General features: G+C 42.8%; 1 protein-coding gene across 6 annotated transcripts in view; it reads right to left on the bottom strand.

Moving 5' to 3' along the window:
- The window catches only part of TENM1 (teneurin transmembrane protein 1), an 817,608-nt gene that overhangs the window by 30,141 nt on the left and 773,816 nt on the right, over nucleotides 1–13,651 (bottom strand). The gene's annotated exons all lie outside the window — the stretch shown is intronic.

Below are 13,651 nucleotides of genomic sequence, written 5' to 3'. Positions count from 1 at the left end.
GAGAGGTATTTGCACAAGTCCATTAAAGTGGGAACTTTATTATACCTATGCAGTCATGCAAATAAAAACACACTTCATGTCATGCAACATCAGCCAGAAAATTTTCTAGGTCTGAATGTTATTGTTTCAAGGTTGCAGTCAATGCTGGCAGAGTAGAAAACAGTGAGAGGTTGTCAATGTCGTAACACTTTAATTGCCCGTTAGCACAAAAGGAAAATGACATACCAGAAGAATAGGACACATTTCCACTATTTATTTACTAAGCAAGAAACGTTAATAAGACTTATATGCCACAAGAAATACAAGCCCAACACTTTGTAACATAATAATACACCTATATATCTTACTTTGTATGATAATGTAGCCAAGCCTAATTATTTATAATGATTTTGCTTTGTGAACTCATTATTTCCGTCATGGATTAAGTAAATTTGTCACACTTAAGGGTAGCATTTTGCCTTTCTCTGTGCAGGTGAGATTGCCGAACAAAGGAAGTTTCAAACCAAGCTGGAGAAAATAGCTGAAGAATGACCTCACTCATCTGATACCTTTAGCATTGTGATCTGCAGGAATTAAACATGGTTCAAATTAAAAGTGGGGCTGTCTGTCAACCTGAAAGGCAACCAGTACACAGGGTGCTGATTACAGCATGTGCTGGCCAGAGCTTCAAACTACTTCTGCTGAGAGAGGCAGCACAGGATTGCTGAACTGGGAAACAGCAACAGAGCAGGCTCGTCCCTCTCCCCTGCTCATGGCCAGCGGAGGATTTGGACTCCAGGTTGTCTCTGGAAAGGTCAGAAAACAACTGAGCCCCTGAGATTGCAAGAGATCATATTGCTGTGTGTCTCAGGATGCTTTTCTTGTTACCCTTCATGAAGAGATGGCTGCTTTTATCTGAGTGGAATTTTTCTGGTCTAAATATCTCAATCATCAGAAGACAATAATTACCAGTCTAAAATGTAAATGTTTTATATGCTTTATATGTCACAGAAGCTTTTCCTATTTCACTTACTGATTTTGATGCTGGTTTTGCTCATTTTTCCACTGTGCTAATTAAAAGCACTATGAATGTAGAGACTGCTGATGCTATTGCAATGCTCAGCACTGAGGAATACCATATGGTGGAGTGTGTGGCCATCACCAGCCACCTGCTTGCCTGGGGTCAGCTCGGCAGCCAGGCTGGACGCCAAATCTCTCCCCCATTCTCAAGCAGCAGTATTTCCTGAATAATCTTATTTCCAGAAGTGCATTGCTGGTTAGGTAACTGGTGTTTTGGTAATGTGAGGGCACTGTGGCTGCCATGTCTCATCCTGTGTGGTTACCACACAATTACAAAGGTTCACAGAGCAATCCAATTCCTCCTTGTGCCCAGCATCATTACTGGCATTAACACTAATGCTGCTGGGCTCAAGATTTCTTCTGAACCAGGTGGTCAAGTCTTTCCAAATGATGCTAAATGTAGTGAAGCAGTTGGAAACAGATTCCTCCCATAACAGAGCTAATTTCTGTGCACCTATGACTGCCTGGGCTCCACCCACTGCTCTCAGGCTGGCTTGCACACCACTGTTAGCTCTTGTTTCAGCTGAGAGTTCACTGGGACACCAAATAAACCTCTTCCCTCAACAGAAAAATCTCTACATGGCTTTCTCCAGGAGGCTTGGAAAAAAAACACGTTTGCAATGCATCTTTTAATGCAGAATAATTGCTGTTTCTACCAAAGTAGATGGATAAGTTTTAATGGCAAATACACACCGTCAACTTTAAGGGCTTCCACAGATGGCATTGCTGTAAAAATAATCTTTGACTAATTGTAACTACATTATTCACAATTAAAAATCTGGGACAAAACCATCTATTTTACCACAATGACCTTGCCTAGCACCTGCTATGTTTTGATAGCTGGTTTTCTTTTGTGGACCAGCTACATTGCCTTTGCCCAGCAAATAATGTGAATTCCTCCCACTGTGAAGGTATGTCTGGTGTCCTGCAGACAAACAGGGACTGGTTTGGGCCTAAACAACTTTTTCTCTGGTTTATTTGAGGCTGATTTGGCTTACTGAGATAGAAGAAACTTATGCAGCTGCACATTTCACTTGAAGCAATGTGCCTAAAGCTTAACAGCTGTTAACTACAAGCATATTTGCTTTCATACTGCTCACATCTGTAAAACTAGCTGCAGTGAGGTAAAAATAAATAAAATTTTAGTTAGAAACATCAAAATAATTTTTGTTACTACAACAGAACTGCTGGCCAGCTCTGTGCTCTGCAAAGCTAACTGAAGGTTATTCCTACAGCTTCCCTTCTGTGGTTTAAAGCAGTCGTGGATGTATCTGTGGTTAAATTTCATCTGAAATATTAAAGGTAGCATACACCTGTCTGGAGATTGCAGCATAAAAACCAGCTGCTGTACACTGCAAGCTTATGCTGGTGAAACTGGAGGGGGAAAAAAGGTGAAATAGCCCAATTAAAATCAAACATACACAATAACACAAATCCCTGAGCATTCCTAATCTGAACAAGAATTTCACAGATTTAGAAATAATCTGCACTGTTCTTGTCAGGATTAACTTCATGACATCTTAAACTGATGTAAAATGGGACTGCTGCTGTCTCCATCCCTTTCTCCCAGTGCAGTCTGCAGCAGCAATGCCAGTTTATGTGTTCCAACAGAGAGCGGGTTCAGGACAGTTTGCTGGCAAAAAACGAATCACCTAAATCAGCTTAAGATGAAGTGTAACTGCACCCTCAGGTTCACTCTTACCTTGAAAAGTCACTGGTTGTTTACTTCTCGTTAAAGCAAGCTGCCCTCTGGCAGCTTCTGTGACCAAACCATCAGTTGTGCTTCATTCAGAGGCAATAAACTTATTACAGAGAAGCACCTCGATTTTCAACTGATACCACTGTGCCTACTACAAAGTTTTTCCAAACAAAACCTCAGTTAGAGTTAGAATACGAAATTGGTTAATACATCTTTAAATTTGAAGCAGTACTTCACAAGTCTGTGTAAAAAAGTCCTTTTCCATATATGAATATGTTTTTTGTAACTCAAAATTGGGCCAATTCCAAGCATTTTTTCTTATATTCAATGGGGCTCCTTTTTTCTTTTTATTTCTTTTTTTTGTCTTCTTTTTCTTTTTCTTTTTTTCTCTTTATTTTTCTTTTTTTCTTTTTCCTTTTTCTTTTTCTTTTTTTTTTCCCTTTTCCTTTTCCTTTTTCTTTTTTTTCCCTTTTTTTTCCTTTTTCTTTTTCTTTTCTTTATCCCACTATAAACAATGAGCCAGGGTTTGTTTACTCTTCACAGACCGAAATTTTCAGGTGACAGTTCTGGTTTAGTTCATAGGAAGCTGAGTACATGCAATAGAAATCACTGACCAAACAAGTGAACCCTTGAACAGTGAGAATTTTTGCATGTAAGTATTAAAATGTTGGCTTTTCTGGGAATTCAGTATTTAACTGTCCACATAAAGACTCCAGCTATATCTAATAATCCATCTCTGATTTGAGAAGTGCAAAATTAACACCCACCAGTCTGGCTTTCTGAATACATTTTTTCATGTCAAGTGTTCTGGAAAACACAAATTGCACTAAAGTGACTTTAGTTTAAATTAATTTTCACCAGGAGATCTCACCATGGATTGCAACACAGACTGAAAAGGACCTCTGCTCCAGCACCTAGAGCATCTCCTCCTCCTTCATTGACCTGGTTATCTGCAGAGCTGTTCCTCTCACATATTCTCTCTTGAGGAGGCTTTTTTCTCCTTCTTAGAAGCATTATCCCAGGGTGTTACCACTGCCTTGGCCAGCACTGGGTTCCTCTTGGTGCCAGCTGGCCTTGGATCCACTGGACAAGGGGGCTTCTCACAGAAGCCATCCCTGCAGCCCCCCTGCTAATGCAAACCTTGCCACACAAACCCACTCCTTTTTCCCACAGCAAAGCTTGACAACTAAATTTATAGCATGAGTTTTTTGCCCAATGGCACTGCTAGGAGACTCCATACATATACTTAGCCATATGTGCCTGAAGATATACACACATCCACGGGTTAGTTTGGGAAGAACACTGCTTCACTTTTGGTTTTGAGCATATGGAAAAAACTTTGTGCACATTTTGCATGACATTTGATGGCTGAGCCATTTTCAGTACTATTTTAAACAAACAATTGATACCCTTCATATCAAAGTAAGACAAGTAAAGAGTGAAAAATTTATCCTTGTCTGCAAATGCCAGTTTCAAGAGCTTAACTGTTTGGTTGTGGGGGTAATTTTCACTGGGATAAGTCTTATTTATCATGGATTAAAAGAAGCTGCACAAATCCCTAGAAAGGCTTCACCATTACTTTGATTTCTTGCCATGCCTTCCTTGTTTATTTTGATTAAATTTCATGTAGTAGCATGAAATTCCTGCCAAAATTTTTCTGATAGTCCTGACTGATGGATTACTTCCTATCTGTGCTGCTCAGCTTCAAGCAATTCTGTTTATGATATCTCTGCCTCTCTTCAGCTCTATGATATGCACTTGCACATCTGCTCATGGCCTCTTTTGTATTTCTCTTTTGATGCTCACTTCCTTTTTTTAATCTCCTTTTATTTATCTTAAGAGTCACAGAATATCCTAAGAGGGAAGGACCTGCATGTATTGAGTCCAACTCCTGACCTTGCACAGCACAGCCCCAAAAATCACACCATGTGCCTGAGGACATTATCCAAATGCTCCTTGAACTCTGCTGGGCTATCAACACTTCCCTGTTGTAGTGCCTGACCACCCTCTAGGTGAAGAACCTTTTCCTAATATCCAACCAATGTCTCCCCTGACACAGCTTCATGCATTCCCATGGGTCCTCTATACTCACTTCAGATGTTGTTTCCAGGCCAAACCCTTTTACTCACCACAACGTCCTTCTAAATAGCATTTTTTTCTCTTCCTGCCTACACCTTTCTTTCTACTTCCTCCTGAAAAAGAAGTGACTCCAAGGAGGAACTCACACAGGCAGGCTATTAGGAGTGAGCTGGTACTTTACAAGGCTGCTTCTGCTTCCCTGAACTCTTCACAGGATGTCTCACTACATATATTTTTCTCTATTTTTTTTGCATTGACAATCATGGATATTTTTTCATAATTTTCTGTCAATTTGCTCTCACTCTGGACACTTCCTTTTGTTGACACTGACACTGTCAGCTCCCCTCATCAGCTTTGCTCCTTTCTTAATGGCACACAGCGACACAGTTTGGGTCCTGTGGTTTGACACTAGGGAACCCCTCCCTACAGTGGGATTACAGCCTCATCCCATGCTGGAGGACCCTTTGTGTCCCCTGCTTCTGATGCTGCATTGTACAAAATCCAGAATTTTACAGTTCAGCTGTAGCAATCCTGCACTAGACTTAAAAAATATTGCTCTTTGCATTCACTGGTCCCCGGTGAAAAACCCAAATAAATTAGTTTTACAGCCTAATGGCTGCTGTTTTCTACCCTGGGCTGGGTAAGCAGCTGTGGCACATTTACAGATGCAGCTCAGAGGTCTGAGGCCACCAGTTCTGCAGGATCTTGGCTCAGACAGTCTCCCTGCCAACCTGCTTTTGCTGTCAATTATTTCCAGCTGATGAGGGACCTGCTGCAGGAGCACGAAGGAAAGGCACCACTTCAACATTTCTCTGCCTGTCTTTACTTGCCACAAGACTTGCTGTGCTCTCATTTCCCAGCTCTCTTATTTTTTTCATAATTTCTTGTTACGTTTTACTGCCTCACAACTTCAAAGACTGCATCTGGGGTCTGGTAAATCGATAGGAAAAGATGATTTCTATGGGGACGGTTTTCAAATCGTCTTTATTTAACAATAGAGGGAATATTATCCAGAGTCACATAAGCACACTGACTATGAAAATCAATGGGACTTAGATTGCTAAACCATTTAAGTCTGTTTAAACATGGTACCTGTGGTTTACACAGGCTATGAAAGAAACACTTTGTTAAATGCCCAGAAGGAATTTGTAAAGTATTTAGAACAGACTGGTACCTCTGAGAGGAGGAATCTTAGACTCTTCAATTAAAATATCTCAAAATAGACCATGAATTTGAATCTAACCCAAACATGTCTCCAGTGCTGGAGTTGGAACAGATGTCCTCCAAACATGCTGCTGCAGGTAATTTGTACAGCCAAAAGGAGGGAATGGGACCAGGTGGAAATCTAGCTAATAACAGGACTGGCTCCATTCTGCCTCACTTTGTAACTCGCAGTTCCAGGTCCTGGGGCTTGTCAGACAAGATGGTACAAAGGTGGGGTTGCATAAATCTTGAGTTTTGGCTTCATCTCTCAGAAATTCTGGATATAGAAAGCCAGTGTGCTGCCAATGCAGATAAGGTGAAAGGAGTATCTGGAAAAGCTTTAATTGAGACAGTAATTAAGAGCTGTTTGAGAACAGTGAGGGGCTGGAGCTAACACATTATCATGTCTTTTGTTTCCAATAACTGCTGAGGTTCATAAAAGCATCTGGCCTGAAAACTGAGAGAATGAAAGCATACATAAAATGAAATTTCCAAACTGAAAAAGGCAAACTCCCTCCCTTCCAGCAACACCAGCCACTGTAAATATATCACCCAAATACTCAGACTCTTCCCTGAATTCTGAGTCAAACTCAAAATGAAAATTTAAATTAAATTCTTGAAATTAAAACTTCCTGCAGATTTGTGCCCAGGAAACTGCCTGTCTCTGCAGGATCTTGACCCCTGACAACAGGTGTCCTTAACTCCAGGGGTGGGCAGAAAGTGGGACTGGGGGAAGCTGCTGAGATGTGGGAGCCAGCACTGCCCCTCAGACAGATCAGGGCTGTGAAACACATTCCCACAAGAATCAGAAAAAATGCCAACTCCACAGCTTTCACAAGAAAATACAAATTCACTTCTGTGGTTTAAGCTTTCCCTTAAGAGTTAAACTCACAAATACAACCTCTGCAAGGGAAAGAAAATAGGATGGAGAAATAGCTATCCTGCAATTCATGCTTATGACAGGGCATCTTCTGTGGCAAATTCCTACAATGTTACGCAATTCAGTAGTAATAGGTTTTAAAATTCCATTGTAAGAGTGATCTAATTCTTTACTAAATTGTAGCAGAGAGTTAAAACAAAACAGCTACAGAAACATTTCATGATTATCTTTCAGTTATACATTTTTTCCCTCATAATTATAAAAAAGGTAGGCAGAATAAGCAAAAGAAGTAGTTTGAGTTCTTTTTACAGAAATTAGCACCAAGATTAATTGTTATCACAAATTGATTTTCTGCAACTAATCTTTCACAATAGGTCTTTCAACTGAGGTAAACGAATGCAAACAAACTAGCTGTGGTGCTGAATGGAAAGCAAACACATACTGCTGTAAGACTCCAAATGGCTAACAGAAAAAAAATTAGACACTTTGCATCTCACAGAACAAACAAGACAACAGCATTCTGTGCAGCAACCCTTCTGTGTGAGCATTAATGTTGATTAAATACAAGACAATGCACTGGAGAATGTTTGATTCTAGTCTGAAACTGTAGGCAGGCACTCTGGTTTAAATTTCTGTCAGTTCAGGGCTTTGGTTACTGCTGTGATGCATATTTGGATATGCATTGTCAGACTGTGCCAGAACAGCTTACAAAGATAACGTTTAGGACTAAGGTTTTTTTCAAGCAGAATTCAATAACTACCACTTGACTCAGTAACATATCTCAAGTCTGCAATGGATTAACTTGGATGTAGAAGGAGAGGCAATCTCTTTTCTTGCCTTCCAAAACGGTTCTAGAAAAGAAATTTTAATAGTGCACCTGAAGTTAGTTTTGCATCATGTTCCTAGTCAGATCAATAAAAGATTTTTGATTTTCGGTAGCTGAGTTCCAGATCTAGAAAGGCACAGAATTGCTTCAGGCCTAGAAAGGCTCAAAGGGCTCCTCAGAATTGCTAGGCAGGCTCTAAGAAAAAGCTCTAAAAGGCCTCCAAACTATCCCAGGAGAAAGATCCAGTGGCTCTCTAGCCATGCTCCAGAAGCCATGGATTCCCCCGCTCCATAAGCTGTAGATCTAAAAAGGTCCCATACCTCAAGAAGTCCTAGATGCCTTCAGAACCCTCGACATCTCTAGTGAGGTCCTAAATATCTGCATCTCAGGCTTCTAGCAGCTTCTAGACCCAGAAAGCTAAAGGAATCCCTGGCAAGTACTAGGTCTAGAAATGTCCTTTTAAAATCTCTTCCTTATTCCTTCAAACCAAATTAAAAAAAAAAAAAATGAAGCTAATACCATAAATCCTTCTGACTGGCTGAAAGCATACAAAAATAATTTCAAAATTAAATTAGTTCCTTAGGACTAGACTACTTATACAAGTTTCAACCATTTGAACTCTTCTGATTCCCTAAATTTTTGGGACACCTTTCATGAGCCACCCAACAGACTTACAGCTCTTGGTAGGAATAGCAAAAATCACATTGGTTTTATTGTCACTGTTGATATGGACAAAGAATTTAAATTCTGAAGTGGCAAGAAAAAAGGAATAAAAAAAATATATATAGATGAAGGACCTAAAGGATTTTACATCATATCATGACTTTCCCTGGTTCTCACCAGAGACAACTACATGCTGTTCAGTTTCCCATTTTGCTTTAAGCAGTTGATTGAATGGCTATTGAGTGATGTTCAGACATTTATGATTTCCTGCAATGTGACCTACATTGCTAAACTTCGCAAATTTATTCTCCAAGGCAATGTATCATTTTGCATGCCATATTCATCCCAAAGGAAGCTATCAGCAGGAGATGAGGCCCAGTTTGTAAAAGCTGAATGTCCTTCATACATTTTTAACTAATTTGTTTGTAAATGTGTTACTGTCAGAGTAACATACTTTATGGAACAGTGCTCTCCATCACTCTGTTTGCAGGTCTCTGTGACCTGAACTCCATAATGCATAGCTTTAAGCCCTCTGTGTCACAGTACAAATGGGTAGAACCCATTTCTGTCTTGACATCTGCAATTTTTTTCCTCAACTGACACAGTGTCTTTTCATTATTTTTTTCCCTTGGCACAGCCAATAGTAGAAAAGATGCTGCAGCAAACATGGTATCATGGAGAGGCAAAATCAGGCATTCTTAGTTGTCACTGCCCAGGCTGCAGCTCCTGCCACAGTACTTACTCTGACCAAGCCAATGCAAGAATTTCTATTCCTGCAGGGTGTGACATCTCTGCAGGACACACCACCTCTGGTGACTGCTGCTCTCAAACCTGCCCTGCACTCAAACTCCAGACTTGTGACAGCCCATTTGGTTGTTGCATCCCTGGGCCCTCCCCTAAAAAAACCCCAACTGTGCAACATTTCTAAATGGCCAAACCAGAATACAGTGTGAAATCTGAAAGGTTTGGAACAGAGGCAGTTAAGACAGCTCCACACAGAGCTTAGTTATCATTGTTATTCACTTCATAACAGAAAAAACCTGTTACATCTGTGGGAGGTCCTTTAGCCCATGAATACATGAAGGGCTGCTTGGTGAGAGGAGGAAAGCAAAATGCACACAGTTCCTGTCCTGACAATTTTCAAAAACATGGCTAAAGTAGGAATTGCCTCCATCAAAATACAGTAAATTCACGAATACAAGCCGCACTGACTATAAGCCGCATCTCTGGGTGTTGGCAAATATTTTGGTTTTTGTCCATAGATAAGCCGCACACGAATATAAGCCGCTCTGTCGTTCGCAGCGAGGACCCGCGTGCAATTATTAACAGAACGGCGGGAGGGCGGGGTTTACTGGCTGAGCTAAGGCTGTGCAGGCTCGGCCCGCTAGGGGCCGCTGACGGGGCCAGGTGGTCCAGCACGGTGCTGCAGCTCGGGGCCGGCTGCCGCTGCCCCTGGGCTCGGTCACCCCGGGTCGGCGCTGCCCTGCGGTGGCAGGCAGGGACGGAGCTTCCCCTGCTCCTACGGCAGCGGCGGCGGGCAGGGACGGAGCTTTCCCGCGCCCGTGGCGCCGGCGGCGGGCAGGGACGGAGTTTCCCCGCTCCTGCCGCGGCGGCGGCGGGCGGGGACAAAGCACCCCGTCGGCTCCCCGAGCCGCGGCAATGGCTGCGCGGGGCTCCCGTCGGCTCCCCGGGCCACAGCAATGGCGGCGCGCGCTTCCCCCCCCCTCCCCGGGCCGCAGCAATGGCGGCGCCGGCTTCCCCCTCCTCCCCGGGCCGCGGTAGGGGCGGCCCGGGTCCCCCCTCTCCTCCCCGGGCCGCGGTAGGGGCGGCCCGGGTCCCCCCTCTCCTCCCCGGGCCGCGGTAGGGGCGGCCCGGGTCCCCCCTCTCCTCCCCGGGCCGCGGTAGGGGCGGCCCGCGTCCCCCCCCCCCTCCCCCGGCCGCGGTAGGGCCGGCCCGGGTCCCCCCTCTCCTCCCCGAGCTGCAGCAATGGCGGCGCCGGGCCCCCCCCCGTCTCTCCCCTGGGCTGTGGCAGAGGAGGAAAGAGAGCTCTCCCGCCTCTCTCCCCGCCCCCCGTGCCGCCTACACGGAGCCAGGCTCCACCCGCGGTGCAACAGAGTAGCGATTTGTAACAATCGCAAAATGCCGACTTTGCAGCTGCTCGGCTCAGCACTCTGGCAGGCACTTCTGAGGTTGTATTAGCCGCTCCTGATTATTAGCCGCATTTCCGGTTTAGGAGCAAAATCTTAGTCAAATTGGTGCGGCTTGTATTCGTGAAATTACTGTAGTTGTTTCCTAAATCACAGGCAAACCTTGCTAGTGGATGTGGATAAACCACTGGATTAAAACAAAAGGAGGGACATGACCTGCTTGGCTTGGCTCTGCGTGTTCTCTTCAACACCCACAATCTCTTCATAGCAGACTGACTTGGGGCTTGGAGCCCAGGATGGCAGGGACCACCTTTCACTATCTGATTGCTTATGGTAGCTCAGCAGTTTATAGAGAAACCACATGCACCTGTACGTATAAAGACACAGCTGCATATGCACACACAGATAGCAGATTAGGTATCAGTATCTCCTTCATGCTTACATTTTGCCCACTATGTCTCTGCAGAGGTGAAAAAAGACAAATGTAGTAACTAATATCTCAAGACACTGCAGACTCCCACCAACCTGGCAAAGCTATACTGAACATTTTCCACAGCGCAATTCAACAATTAGAGATGCACAAGTAGAGATGGCCTCTGCCAAAAATAACTGATCCACTTGACTCCATCATACTGAAACCATATTTAGACAAGATAGATAATCAAAGGCTACTTGCACATATGGAGTAAAAGGTGGAGCATTGAGAGAAGTTGGTTGCACATGAAAGACTGATAGGAGAGCACAAAATAAGGCAGGCTTCTCATCTGGGAACCCATTCCCCAGATAGCTTAAGAAAGGGTCAGGGATTTGTGGAGCTGGGCAGTATGCCATGGGTGGTGGGTGAGATGGAGAAAGTCTGGGGGTGGTAAGGCATTTTGGATGAGCTGGTATTGGTGGGTGATTATGTGCAAGGGCTTTGTGCATGTGCAGGCGGCATTTGGTGAGTGTGGAGGTTTCTTCTAGTTGGAAGAATGGATCTCTGAGAGCACTTGGACTCAGGGCTGAGCTGCTCCCTTCTCACCAGCCACTCACAGAAGATTTTTCCTTCTTGAAGTTGTTTGTTAGAAACAAATTTTTGAAAAAAAGAATTAAAACCTGTCTCTGTGTAGTGGGAAATAAGAAGGAAGTCATGAGCAGAGGTCTCCTTCACTTCCCCATCAAGTGTCTAACACTGGCTCAGCTATCAAAGGAAAGGATGCAATCGCTGGATGAGTTCATTAAAATGTACATAGTCTACTCAGTCATAAGGGATTATTTATGGCAGATAATTGAAATAAACTGCTGTTTTGTAGGTGTCCAATACAAACAGAATATTTGGCCTTTAAAGGAGAAATTGTAGTGTGACTTCATTGGATGCTACCTTGCATCTATGACTAATATTTCAAATTCAGTGATAGAATAATTTGACTGGAATATAAATTAGTTCTGATGAAACCAGCCTGCTTTCTATTTGATATTAAAAAAAATCACATTATATACCTACAAGTTTGATTTATGAGCTCTCAGACTTCTTTTCACCTGAGGTCCTAATCTTATGAGCCTCTTTTCTCTCAGCTCCTGTTGAAGAAAGGGTACTTAGCTGATCCTGTACCCCTGGGAAAAGATTATTTGCTCTTATACATGAAGATCCTTTTGTAAAAAGGCTTTCAGCTTGGTTTTGCTTCGAAGTAGGGATGCTAGTGACTGCTTGCTCCTGAATATGCTATTATGGCTGGAATGACTTTGTATAGACTTACCGTCTCCAAAGAGTAATATTTAATTAACTGGAGGGATGCCTCATTTTTGAAAAGGTTTGAAAATACCTCAGTGAAGACTTGTTCTGGTCTATTTCTCAGAAGCACATACTTTCTTGTCAGATACAGTTGCTCCTTGCTACACACTCGCCTCTCACTACCCTTTCAATTAAGCTTGGTGAAGTCCACTGAAGTCAGTGACAAAACAGTTGCTGACTTTGCTGGGGCCATGACTTCCACTCTAGTTATCTTTTCTGGTACTCCAGCAAAGCCAGAGAAGAAAGAACATGAAATTAAGCAGTAGAGTAAAAAGAACCAGAGAATAAGATGACTTTATTTTGGAAAAAAAAAATAACAGCTTTTGTGGGCTCCTTCATCCAGCAAGACTCAGAAAATACAAAAAAAGTTATTTTCTAAGAAGAAAAATGCTCCAAAAGTCTTCTGTAATGGAAGACCACAAACAAAGTAACAGGGTCTATAAAATATTATTTCTGCTTTGAGTACTTTTGTTCAGCCATTTGGAATATTTATGCTGCACTAATTGCTCACAGCTAGAACAATGCCTCAAAAGACATAGGACTAAAAAGAGGACTAAAAAGAAAGGAAGAGGAGGAGTTGTTCTGCAGTATTTTGCTACAGTGAAAATAAAGTTGTCCCTTTCTGATGGCACAATTAGAATATTGTTCATCTAGTGTTAAGAGATGCCTTTTCTTCTTTCTGTTTATACAAGAACGCAGTTTATAATGTCAGGTATGTACATTAGAAACACCTAAAGGAATAGTGTGTGTTCTGATCTACAATGCTAATTAATTAATCAGCCCCATGTAATCTTGCACTTGCTCTGCAATATTCTACTCTCGACCTGGCTTAGAAGTACTCCAACCTAGAATCAATTCAGTTTTGTGCTGGCATCTTGCAACACTTGCTCTCACCTGGTCATCAGATCATATTTTTGTCTTTCACATTTTAATTCCCTTCCTCCAAACGCACCCAGAGAAAGTTCTCTTCAGGCTGTGCTTGCTCTGATAAGCAGACCCTCATTGCTGCTTTCAAGCGAGGTCACCATGTCCTGGGAGCTTTTTGTTCTGCTCAAAAGGCTTCCACAATGCCACTGAAGCATATTGTGCCTGTGCAGATGCTGCTGGGGAGTGCCTGCAGCATTTGTGAGTGCGGGACCAATGTCAGTGTTTGCATTTTTGAGATGTATAATATATTTTCAAGCAGTTCTGCTCATCTTCACTCCTGCTTCCCAGCAGTCTGCCTCTCACTTCACTATTTCAACTAGGTCATCAACAACATCACTTATTACCCTCTCCCCTCTTCTCCATCATTCAAAGCAGGCTGTCCAGGACACAACATTCC

The sequence above is a fragment of the Catharus ustulatus genome, chromosome 14 (genome assembly GCF_009819885.2).
Source record: "Catharus ustulatus isolate bCatUst1 chromosome 14, bCatUst1.pri.v2, whole genome shotgun sequence".
NCBI classification, from domain to species: domain Eukaryota; kingdom Metazoa; phylum Chordata; class Aves; order Passeriformes; family Turdidae; genus Catharus; species Catharus ustulatus.
This window is presented reverse-complemented; position numbering and strand designations above follow the sequence as displayed.